This window comes from Pezoporus occidentalis, unplaced genomic scaffold (assembly GCF_034315485.1).
Source record: "Pezoporus occidentalis ecotype Australia unplaced genomic scaffold, CSIRO_AGI_Poc_V1 ctg94, whole genome shotgun sequence".
NCBI classification, from domain to species: Eukaryota; Metazoa; Chordata; class Aves; order Psittaciformes; family Psittacidae; genus Pezoporus; species Pezoporus occidentalis.
Window position 1 is genome coordinate 301,214 of NW_026916304.1, and position 12,338 is coordinate 313,551.

The 12,338-nt window shown below is 41.9% G+C and overlaps 1 long non-coding RNA gene across 1 annotated transcript in view; it reads left to right on the plus strand.

Moving 5' to 3' along the window:
* The window catches only part of LOC134157300 (uncharacterized), a 30,542-nt gene extending 19,291 nt beyond the window's left edge, over positions 1 to 11,251 (plus strand). The window contains exons 2-4 of the long non-coding RNA XR_009962272.1: positions 2,359 to 3,362; positions 6,105 to 6,246; positions 11,038 to 11,251. This is a non-coding gene — a long non-coding RNA (uncharacterized LOC134157300). The remainder of the gene's footprint in view (positions 1 to 2,358; positions 3,363 to 6,104; positions 6,247 to 11,037) is intronic.
* Positions 11,252 to 12,338: the final 1,087 nt, after the last annotated feature.

A 12,338-nucleotide genomic window follows, 5' to 3' on the forward strand; every position in this document is an offset into this window, starting at 1 on the left:
ACAGTTAATTTTCAGACTGCCTTGCTTGTGCCCTCCTTGTGAAATGCCCCATTCTCAATGCTATGAATAGAAAGTGTTTAAAGTAGCAGTGCGAGGAGGTAATGGGTTAATAGGTGTGATGGAGAGCAGGCATCTGTTAAAGGCTGCCCTTTAGAGCTGTGGTTGTGCAGAGGCCTTTAGGGCACAGCAGTTACAGTAATGGTAACATGTGAGCCTCTGGGGAAGGAATAGAGAATATGCACTGATGGTTAGACTTGATTTTCTCTGGTTTTCTGTTTGTGTTTGGTTTTACTGACAGTCACTGCTCCCTTTGCCTTACTTCAAGGTTTTATTTCTTCTGGCCCTTGGGTGCTTTGGTTGGGTGGTAGGCAGGGCAAAAGAATTGGTACTTTTTTGGAAAGGATGTATTAGTGGCATAGGAGACTTGTTTTTTCCCCAACAGCTACTCACAGTCCAGCAGCTGTGCCCACAGTGATCCACAAACTTCTGTCTTGTGTGGTCTATGGTTAGAGTCATGCTTTATTCCACGGTTACACTCTTGCTCCTATGAACTCTACCCTCACTCGCATGTTTGGCTTCTGACAAGTCACGTCATCAACATCTGTCCAGTTCTGGTCCTGCTTGCCATTTGAAACACTTAGCTGTTGAGATGGGCTCCTGTTGCCTTACCTTGCATGTCCTTAGAATGTAGGAGTCGCTTTTCATCATTTCAGGTCTCCCAAAAGGACTCTACAGCAGCTGCTCTTTTAGGATAGGAGTTGGCCATTATATCACATTAAATCTCAAAACAGTCCTAGCCTCTCCCCAGGTTTGCTGCTTGGTCTGACAAAGGCATGCTTGCCTATAGCTTTGGTTACACCTCTTCAGGGAGTGCAATACAGGATAAAAAAAACCTTTATCAAGCGAATTTCTCATCAACAAAGCTTGAATGGAGAATGGAAGACTTGCAGGTTTGGGGGAAGGTGATCAAGAGGGTGAGCCCCTCTCTGGGTTTACCTTCTTGTGAGTCCTTAGTTTGGTGCATTTCCTTCCAGCTTTCCCATAATTGGCGATACAATGACACTGGGTTTGCCAGATACCACCCAAATGCTATGGCAGTAACTTCTGCAGGCTCATTTTTTACATCACTTTGTCCACTTCAAAATGTGTTGCCCCTTGTATCATTGGGAGGCACTGTGTGATACAAGACGGAAATGGAATACATTGGAATACATTGGAATACAATGGAAGAGACTGAAGGCAGGTGCACATGGCTGACCTCTCTCATTCCATTCGTTATATTTCATGTTCTATTGTGTTACCATTTATTCATCTCTTCACAAGTTAACTTTCTCTCCTTTTTAATTGCTCATTATAAAGAGGTGGTTTGTTTTTTTTTCCAAACTTGTAGTACTTTTTATTGCACCTCTTTGAACTTGTTCTGTTTTTGCTCTGTCATTTTTTTTTCCCCTTAGATAATTAAACATGAAAGAGTATGGTATTGTGCTGGTTTTGGTTGAGATAATTTTCTTCATAGTAGCTAATATGAGGCTACTTGGGTTTGTGCTGGAAACAGTGAGCAAGTGGCTGTGTGATACTTACTTGCCAGCTGGGGTTAAACCACGACAGGTATCAAGATGGGGAATAATGATGTAATATTTCTGGATATCTTCACCCTTATACAACCTAATGGTTATTGCAAGCATTAGGAAATGCATTTTCAGGATTAGTGATTTCTTCAGGAAAAAGAGGTAAGAGAAAAGGAAGCAGTGGTTAGGGCGTGCAGATACGAACAGAGGAATAACTTCAACAGAGTTATTTTTTCTCTCCTTGCTGTCATCTTATCTAACTATGACATGTTTGTCTACTCTTCCCTAGGAGTTTTTGCTGTATGGCTAAGTCCATGTAAGCCCATTTCTGAGATTTAGCAGGTCACAGGTGAGAAAACACGGATTAGCCTGAGCTTTCTTCTCAGTCTTGCTGTCTCCTGTAGCGCCATGTGTTCTGCACTCCGTGCTCCCTTTAGCACTGCTCAGTGCTTGTTGAGGGGAGCTCCTGTGCAAGGAGGCAGAGGTCTCATCTCCCTCTGACTTCTGCTTGACAGATTCTTCATCAACAAACCAAATGAACTATTGAGAAGAAAAATGTGACGTGCAAGCCAAGTGCCCAGAATAAGAGCATTTTGTCTTCCTATGACTTCAACCTTTCTAGCTTTGGAAGTCTAATTTAAAAATAAATCAGTGCTTTACTGTTTAATTCTCTCGTGGTGTTGATGTGGGAGACTTCAAAGCTCCAACAGAAATAAGGTAATAAAAGCAGACAATGACTTTGGTTATGTATTGTGTATCATAAATATTTGTGTCTCTGCTTTCTTTTTAGCTGGCTGAGGAAATATAACTTGCTGAAGGCAGTTACCTTTGTTCAAAGCCAACTGAGACAGCACCAGCCCTCAGTAATTACAGCCATACGATTTCCAGGAGACTCCTCCTTCACCAGACCTGTCGTCTCATGTCCCCATTTGTAACGCTGTTCATTATATTCAACCTGCTGCCGTCACTCTGGAGCTTTCAAAAGGTATTCTGTGGGCTATCGTGCTGCAGGATGTGGATAATGAAACAGTTCGACGTGACTTGTATTATAATGGGCTCACCTAACTTTCATGCAGCTTGAAAAGTAGACTTAATAAAAGCCAGAGTGAAAGGCATTTTATGTTTTTAATAAGGAGTCTCATATGGTCTAACCTGCTGTTTTTCATTGTGTGTCTCTTCTCACGGTCTCCTTTTGAGGTACCTGCCAGAAGAAGAACACTGAATGTCTCTTAATCTTAACGCTTTTTGGGAAAGTGCAGTGGTAATCAACACTCATGATCAGTAATTTCCAACTGCAGTAACAGTGACTTAAAGTTACATCTTGGCTATTAAATGGGTCATTATTTATTTGCTGGTAAAGATGGTCCTCTTCATCAAGCCCCAAATATCTGCACACTCCAGAACAAAGCATCTGTTTAATCACTGGTGAGCAAATTTCTTAGTATCTGATTATAAGCCTGTAAAACTTTCCTCTACCCTTGCAGTGCCTCAAGTTGGACTGTAAAGGGGCTAAAGGAGTTTGTGCTGCTCTGTCCTGAGGCAGGATGGAGCCGTGCTCCATGTAAAGCTTTACACATTCCTGGAAGTGTAATGAATGGAGACAAGATCAAACAACAGAACCTGAGACCTGAATGTGACAAGAGCGCTGAAAAACAGCTTCCAGAACCAGAACTCTTTATTGCAGTGCTGTAACCTTCTGTTTTTTATTGACTATACAGTCATTGTTAAAGCTGCTCCAGGGAAGATCCATCTGTGCTGTTGCAGACCTGGATGAGCATGGGCACCACAGCATAGGTGAGAGACAGGATGCGGTTAAACTGAAGGTGAGGTGGGGAGGCAGCCTCTGGAGGGGCTTCTAAATAGAAGGTCCATGTACATAATGGTCATATCCAGGTCATATAATAATGGTGGATCCAGGTCATATGCGTAACAGTGACAGCCCAGTTAGGATGAAGAAAAGCCCTGTCCCCCAAAATGGGCAGCTGTGCTTTCAGTGGAATAGGTTCAACAAATGCAGGTAACTGATGTGATTGCATGAGGTGGGAGCTGGATCTGTAAAACAACAGAAGTTCTGTTGGTCAGTGGTGGAAAGCACTTTGAGCAGCTGGTTACTTTCCTCTTTGATTAAAGACATCTGTGTTCTGGTGCACACCACCTCCCAGTTCCGTTGTCACTTGTTCTGGATACAAAGCCAGATGCACTACCAAAAATACTACTTTTCAACTCTGACTGTTAAATGATGGTATTAATGTTTCTCCTTGTCACAGCTGGGAATAGTCATGTTACCTGTAAACTTCAGACATGTATTTTGCACCTTCTACTTAGCATTGCTTTATACCTAAAAGCTGAAACTGATGGAGCACTCTGCTGCATCTGATACTAGTTGCTTAAAGTAGGCATACCAACCACTGCCTTTTTTTGACAGTGCTTGATGGGTTGGTTCATGTACTCTGTCAGTGCTTTGTTATGTAAATGTCTCTTTAACTCTTCAAGAAGTGTGCAGGGGATGGTTGGATTTCAAACCTCTTTACCTTTGGGAAAGGTGTGCATATGGAAGAGAAGTATTTGTGATCACGCAAGAAGATCTTGCTTTTATGAATGCCTAGAGAGGGAACTGGAGACATCTGCTGATGGCTTTAGACAAGAACTAGCCCAAAATATTTGATAAAAACAAATTTAAGAGATATTCTCATTGAATTTGTTGCTTAAGAGGTTTTCCCTTCCCTGCTGGAAAGCCTTGAGTTGGCTCAGTTAGTCCTTAGGAGCTTGGTGGAGCCCAGCCAGATTTTGACAAACCTTTAACCACTTCCACTTGCTTTTACCTCCCATTCTCAGCTTTGCAATTGTCATGGTTGCAGGAGGTAACAGTCTGTCTTCAACTCCTGTAGCCAGTCAGTGCTTGTGCAGTGTGATAGGGAATGCTGCCTCACTGTATTGAAAGACCCAGCTCTTCAAAGAAGTGTCTAGCCTTCTTTTTAATGATGGGAAATTGTGTGAAGCATGATTTGTTGTATTATGTACTGACTAGTGGATGCTATCATGCACAGTTTCTACAGCTAAGAACATTTGTATTGAATATAGTTTCGTGCAAGGTCTCTGCAGTGGGAAATATTCAGTCATTTTAAATTGGTGACACAAGTCTGGTTGAATTCAGTAAGACCAAGGTTCACCCACTAGCTTACAAATCAGGTGAAAACTAGCACTAAAATGACCATTTACAGGTTATTCTTCCACATGTTGCTGAACTTCATGATGTGTAGGCCAGCTTGGTGAAGCTATTAGTGGCTGCTATGTGCTTCACAGCCAGAAGTATTGATGGACCTTTCCATTGATGATGGTCAATACCTTTATGGTGCCGTGTACTTCTGTGTTGCAAAGGACAGAATGCATTAGTCTCAATCCTTGGTCTACTGAAAATGACTTACTGCTTCACACCCTGTGTAGGAGGACTGCTGGACACTGAAGTGGGCAAACTTCACTCTATTTATGGGTAACTTTGAGGTCTGAGTTCCTTATGGAAGAACTAATGTTCCTTGGAAGTGTCAATCAGAACTTTCCATTTTAATAACATGCCTGGTTGAATATCAAACTGGCATTGCAGATTGACACTGCGCATAACATGACGTCGTTATATACATGCTAACCTAGATTACCACTGCAGCTTCAATTCCCCCAAAATACTGATGTTATACACTTATGGGGGTAGCTTACTTGCTAATGTATTTGCCATTTTTCACTGACCTTATTGTGAATGCAACCTTGCTGCAGGCTCCTGCAAATTGGAGCTCTGCTACAGTATTCCCATTCAGTTAATACCTGCACAACCACATGCTTACTGGAAGAGCACTCTATTCCTCCTCCCTTCCTCCTGGAATACATTAGCCTAATAACCCAAAGGACAGTCTAGAATAATACATCTTTATTTATTTATTGATGTATTTCTTGGTTCTGCTCTTTGATAAGAGGCACAGTGCCTTCACTCAGGCAGTGTATGACATGGACAATTTCTCTCTATATTGGTGTTCATCTATATGAACATTTATATATATTCTTCATTCAGCCTGAATGAAGAAGAAAGAGTTTTCCATTATTTGCTATGTTAAAATAAAGCTATGGTAAGGGAACATGAAGGTGTGCTTTCAGTAGGGGGAGGAGACTCCAGATTAACGTGGTCAGTGCCTTGTTTTAGGACTTTCAATACTCCTGCATTACAAAGCTCCCTACTGTTACAATTTGCATACTATTTCAGTTGTATAGTAATGCTGATAATGTCATTTCAGGCTAAAATGATTTTCAACTGTGAGAAAGATGGGTCTTTCAGGGAATACTAAAGAGAGAAGTCTGGTTTTGTGTGTTCCCTAAGCCAGAGAGGGTGGAATGAGTGAAGGAAAACAACACGGATGGGATTCATTTGGAAAAGAGTAGGGGTTATTTTTGGTGTCACGCCATTATTTATGTCCCTGAGGAAAGAACTAGAAACTGGGAATGAGGTTACTTGATGGCAGGTTCTCAGAGTCTTGCTTTGCACTTGTATAGAAGACCACCTTTGCAGAAGAGGCTGCATGCTCACGAGTTCCCCCCGCTACGAGCTTTTTCCTCTTCCGTTCTTACCTGCCCTGTAGCTCGACCCCTTCCTGGAGGGAGGTTTCTTTCATTGAATGCAGACAGCATCGTGCTGGTGAGTCGTGTGTATTGGAGGGGTGGGGGAAAGGGGGGAAGTGGCTGTTTCTGGAAAAATGGCTTGTGATTTTGTCCCGAACTTTCAAACTTTATGCAGTTTCTGCATAGGGAATGTCTGCTTCTGTGTCCCAGGACTATGAAGTGGGATGGGAGCTAGAGAAATGATCCAGGGGACTTTTGTAAAGAGAATTCATTAGGTATTTACATGGAAAACAAGGAGCAACAGTCTGCCTCTGAGCAGGTAAGGTCATGTGGGCCCTGAAGTGATCATGTCAGATCAAGGGCTGTGAAGAAACACAGATCGAAGTTGTCTTGGGCACTATGTCTCAGGGTCATTAAAGCCAACCTTCAGACACAGTGAAGGGTTAATTTTCTAACATAGTAGGGACAGAGAGGAACTGAAACTATGACATTTGTCTTTGAATTTAAAAAGAACACAGAAATTGAAGAAGAACAATCCGCAGATGCTAAGGGAGGCACAGGGAGCTTGTAATGATCTTGTCGCTTGTATTCCATGGTAATGTGCAGTTTTTCCCTTCCTGCAGAGGTTTCCATTGAAATTACCCATATCTATTCTGTTCTAATAAACCTGCTTGTGATTAGTTGGAGCTGACTTGGTTTCTGAGATTCACTTTGGAAAGAAAAATAGAACTAGCTGTTCTCAAGTAAAATGAACTGGGTAATTAGAATCATAGAATCATGGAATAGTTAGGGTTAGAAAGGACCTTAAGATCCTCTAGTTCCAACCCCCCCTGCCATGGGCAGGGACACCTCACACTAAACCATGTCACCCAAGGCTCTGTCCAACCTTGCCTGGATCATCGCCAGGGATGGAGCATTCACAACCTTCCTGGGCAACCCATTCCAGTGCCTCAGCACCCTTACAGTAAAGAACTTCTTCCTTATATCCAATCTAAACTTCCCCTGTTTCAGTTTTACCCCATTACCCCATGTCATTTTAGCTGAATTAGAATAAAAGGAGTTGAATTAGAATTAAAGTCCAACTTTTTTTGGGGAAAAATTGAGAATGTTAGATTTAACTCTGAAGAAACAGGAGTAAATTAACTCAGTGTTTCTCTGGGCTGGTGACTAGGAGTATAGCAGTTAAACGACAGGAAACCTTTCTGTTGGAAAGAGCTGAAACACCCAGTGGTTGGGTTAGTAATGCATACCGAGTTCAGAAGCATTGGAATCTACATCAGGAGTTGGTGGTAAAAGGCCTTTTGGTTCAGTAAGTAATTTATAAAGAGCATTGCAATAAAATTACATTTTAGGTGTGCATACATATGGTGTGCATTTTGAAGTGGTAACTTTTAAATAGTTCAATAGTTTTCACATGGTGAATTGCTTTGGACTTGAAATCTAATAGATATTTTTCTCTTCCTTTCGAGAAGCATCAAAGGAAGACCCATTATGAACAATAAAGGAAATAGCAACACAGACTCCGTTTCTCTAATTCCCCCCAGAATTATGTAGGATTTTACTAATGCCATTGTTCTCCACCCGCCCACCCCCTCTTATTATAGATGTACATGGATTAATGTGCGAAAATAGAAGATGAATTCAGGGCTAAGCAAACTGTTTCCATGAAAATAATAACATTAGTTATTATTATTATTAGTTTGGGAAGTGTTCCAGAAAATGCAATCCATCACTTTTTCATCAGTTTAGACACAGGCCAGAAAGAAGGGTGTGTTTTGCAAATGAGTGCAGTATTAAAATAAGAACCTTTGCACTGGATTTGGGTGGGTTTGAGCAGCTGCAGCACATCTGTATATCTATATCTGCATGCACATAGACAAAGATTTCTTTCAGTTCAAGTTTTTAACCACTTTTTTCTTAAAGATAGTAGATATTCATCAAGCCTGAACCTTTCTTTGAACAGCTTTGAGTTTGCAGACTCTTCAGCACCATTTGTATTCTTAGCTGTTTAGCTAGTTCCAGTCAAGTTAAAAGCAAGAAGCATTGGCTATATAAATATATGTGATCTTGCGCAAGATTAATGGCTTTCTTGAGACTATTCACAAGAAAAATACTAAATAAATGGAAATGTTTAAAGTAGTATCACACTCAAAAGTTCTGTTTCCATAGGGTTGTGTGCACACACTGAAGGTTTCACTGGTAGAGGTGTGCTGGTGGTGCTGGTAGAGCTGGGAAATTGTATTACTTCTTGGCTAGAAGCATGTCAGCAGTCAGCGTGCTTCTGCCTGATTCTCTTGGGTACTCCAGTGGCAAAGCTAACAAGGGAACTGTAAGCGTGCCATAATCTGGGATAGTTATTTGTACTTATTTATTGACAAAAATCCTATATTGTTGCAAGTGCTACCATTATTTTGTATTGTCCACACTGATATGTATAAAATTTACAGATGAAAGACCATTGTTAAACTTTTCTTTTTTAAAATCGTAAGAGAAGGTTTTCTATTTCCTTAGATGTCAGTGTATATAAACCACTATTTACAAAGCCTTTATAAATTACAGGCTTTCCTGATGAGGCATATTCACATTTCTGCTCAATTTATTTACCCAGGAGACCAATTTATTTCGCTACCTCTGTGCTAACTGTTTCCATTGACATCCAGGTCTGCTCTGACCAAGCAACTGTGACAAGTTGTTTATTGAACTGTAAATGGCCACTGTTTGGCTCTAAACAATGGCTTTATCTAATTAGGAACCCCCATGCATCGTTTTAGGCCAGTATTGTTGGTATACAAACAAGATTTTAATGTTATTGGAAAATTAATCTAAGTCTGGGTATGCTGTACAGCAGTGAAGGCTATTCTGCATTGTAACTTTATAGACTGGGAGCTCACATCCAAAATGAACTGACCATAATGTTCTGACTGCGGTTTGCTGGGCACTAAGAATACTTGAGAGAGGGCAAAAGAAAGCAGCATCTTAGAAGAACTGATAAAGGAGATGGAATAACTGAAGAAGATCTTTTGCGTATGAATCTGGTGTTATCAAAATAAACGCTTACAAATATCATTGACAGGAAGAGATACAGGTGTACTTACGGAGAGGAAAATTGGGTCCTCAAGAAGCAGCTAACTTTTGGATTTAGCAGTAGTAGCAAAAATTGAACAGACCCACTTGAAAAAACCTCTGCTGTTCTCCCCATTGCTTTGTCAGAAGGTAATTGAGTGCAATCAAAGCTTTTGTCTTCAGCAGTCTGTAAGTCAGCTTCTGGGAGAGCTTTATGCAATAATCACAGAAGGAATTCAGGGGGTTTCCTCTCCGTTGTTGGTGTATTTTATGGTTGTTTTTTCTTTGGCAAAAGGAAATCTAACCCAGATTTAATGAACAGATTGGGTTCCACAAAGTATATATACAAAGGGAACAAAGGAAAAAGAGGCTAAATGTGTACATTTAAGAAGACTAGCCTGCTAATGCTCTAGTAATGTACATGAAATATTTATGAGCGAGGGCAAATGTCCTTTCCAGTGAGAACTTCTACAAACAGTGCTGTTTGTAAACAGAATTCCCTTAATTCATCCTTATCATGGGAGACTTTTCAGATTGCTTTTCCAGGCATTGCTTAATGGTCTTGTATAATTGGTTTCATGCCTTAAATCCCTCTTGCTGGTTTCACTGTGATTTTTTTATGAAATATGAAACTCTTTAAAATTTAATGGTGAATTAATATTAATTTAATAAAATATTTTAATATTAAATCTATGAATATTTCATTTTCTACATGACTATGCAGATTTTTTGAAAGCCATTCCACTGTTTTCTGACAAAAACTACTCAGTTACACAAAGGCTGCTTAGAAACCTTTTTACTCCTGTGGCTCCTGTGCAGTAGCCAAGCTGCCTGTGTCGCTGGTTGTTTTTATTCGGCTTCTAGAGTGAATGCAGATGAGATGCAGGACCTGCAGAGGCTGAAGAAAGTTTACTGAGTCTGATGGAGTCTGTAGTTCTCCTGTGCCTGGCTAGAATACACTTATAAGGAGCACTGCATCATTTTGCAGGTTAATCTCTGTTCACAGCGGGGTTTGACTTGTATCAAGCCTGGCATGCTTAGGTACCTGAGGGCTGTCACTGACAAGAGGCTGCGAGGAGATGGACTGCCACCGATGGGGTCTAAATGAGTCAGTTGCACAGAGCTGATAAAAGCAGAGATTTACTGGAGTAGACAGGCCTGTGCTAAAACAAGCTCCTCTCTCGATTGAAACCCTGTCTGTCACTATAATCAGCCATCTCCCCTGTCAGGCAGAGTCAGTGCTGGAGCAGTGCAGGAGATGCAGCTGAGGGATTGCATGGGCTGGTGGCCAAGCCATTGAATGGTGGTCTCCCTGCTGCCCACAGTGGGCAGGAGGCAGTGCAGTGGCACAGCCCCGATGTGGTCCAAGAGGTAGTGCTAAAGTAAGACTGTTATTCCTGCTGGTCTGTGACTTCTCCTATGTTTCCAATACAATATTATTCTTGCATCCTGACTGTGCTTTCTCAGTAGCTGGAACAGTCCCCTGGTGAGGAATATGTGAGCTGCAGAAGTTACAGACCTGTTCTGCTGTAAAAGGTGTAGTCAGGATCTTGCTGGATTCTTTCTGTTCACCAAAACCAAGCTTATAATATGCAAAAATACTTGCTCAGCGTAGCAAACTGGAGTGAAAACTGGAAATGCTGCATGTTGAATGCTGTGTGTGCTGTTAGCCATAACTTGATCCCTAAAGGCAAGGTGCTGCTGCCTGGCTTGGTGTCATGAACAGTGTACCCTCTCTGCTTAGAGGAAGGCAGATGAAGTCAGTGTTACTTCATTTTAAATAAGTTTACTTCTATTTTCACAGGAATGGGTAAGGTGATGTGCTCCTTTCACTGTGATATCAAAGACCAAGGCCGTAGCAGAAGGAGAAGAAGAGGAAAAGGAAATGAAAAGGACAAAAAGACATTGACCCAATGTCACAAAACATAGCTGGCATGATGTTTGTCATGGGCACAACGCTGACACTGCCTGGCTTCTTACATGAACTTCGCAGAGCACAGGGTCATCTTGTCCCTAGGAACTCACAGTGAGTACTGGAAAGCTTGCCTTTGGGGAGCACTGAGGGTATGCTGATGGGCAGCTGCTCTTCCTTCCTGAACACTGACCCCTGAGATCAAACAGGCAAAGGAGCTGTGAGTTTAGGGAGTGGAGAAGGAAGGACAGGAGTAAATACAAGTAAATAGTAAATAGTTTGCACCACTTCTTGGCAGCATCTATGGCTGCTCCCCCTTTGCAGGGCTGCGGGCTGTGCCTTCTCCTTGCACATGGATTAGGCTGTAAAAGCTTTGTTGACAGCTCTGTGTTGTGGCCTGTTCTCCACTGCAGTTATCACAGCTCATGGGTCGTACAGCCTGGAACAGGGAAGCTCTCAGGGAATTCAGGTCTACACAAGAACTGGAAGGAAGAAATACCCTGTAAAGTCAGCCCTGGCAGCATTCCCTCTGCCTCCATCCTTTTGCATAAGGCACAAAGGTCCTGTTTATCTAAGGGCTGTGATAAACTTTGGTATTCAGTTCACTGTGCAGCTTGACTGGCTCTTGCTGTTCTGGTACAGGCTATCACTCAGCTCCAGCATACTAATCTGTGCTTACTGTCTTGTTGGGAGACACATCCCGCAGCCAAGGTGTGGCCAGAATGACCCACATATCATCCTTTTCACTCTGAATTATTACAGTTCCTTTTATCCATGAAGAGGCTTCAGTGGGTACCAAACACAGCTGCTGGTTTCTCACCTGAACAATGCTAGCAAGGAGCACATGCCCATTGCCACATCAGGTCTCTGGGATTTTAAGGAGCCTGGAGTTGACAGCAAAAGGATGAGCTTGTTGGTTCAGATTTCACTGGCAATGAAGCCGTGATATAAATTCAGGTGAGGGACAGTCCTTGAGTCTTCAGTGACTTCAACAAGTGGCAGTCAGATTTGTGTTGCAGGAAGTTATCTAAGCAGGTGGAAATGCTGAGAGGAAGAACAGAAATCCAGGATAGTGTAATCCAGGTAAGAGCTGAGACTTGTGCTTCTGAAGCAGCACAGAGCAGCAACAGCTCAGGGGAATGTGCTTGCTGGGGAAGGGATGGGTGAGAAGTACAGGCTGTAAGGGACTAAGC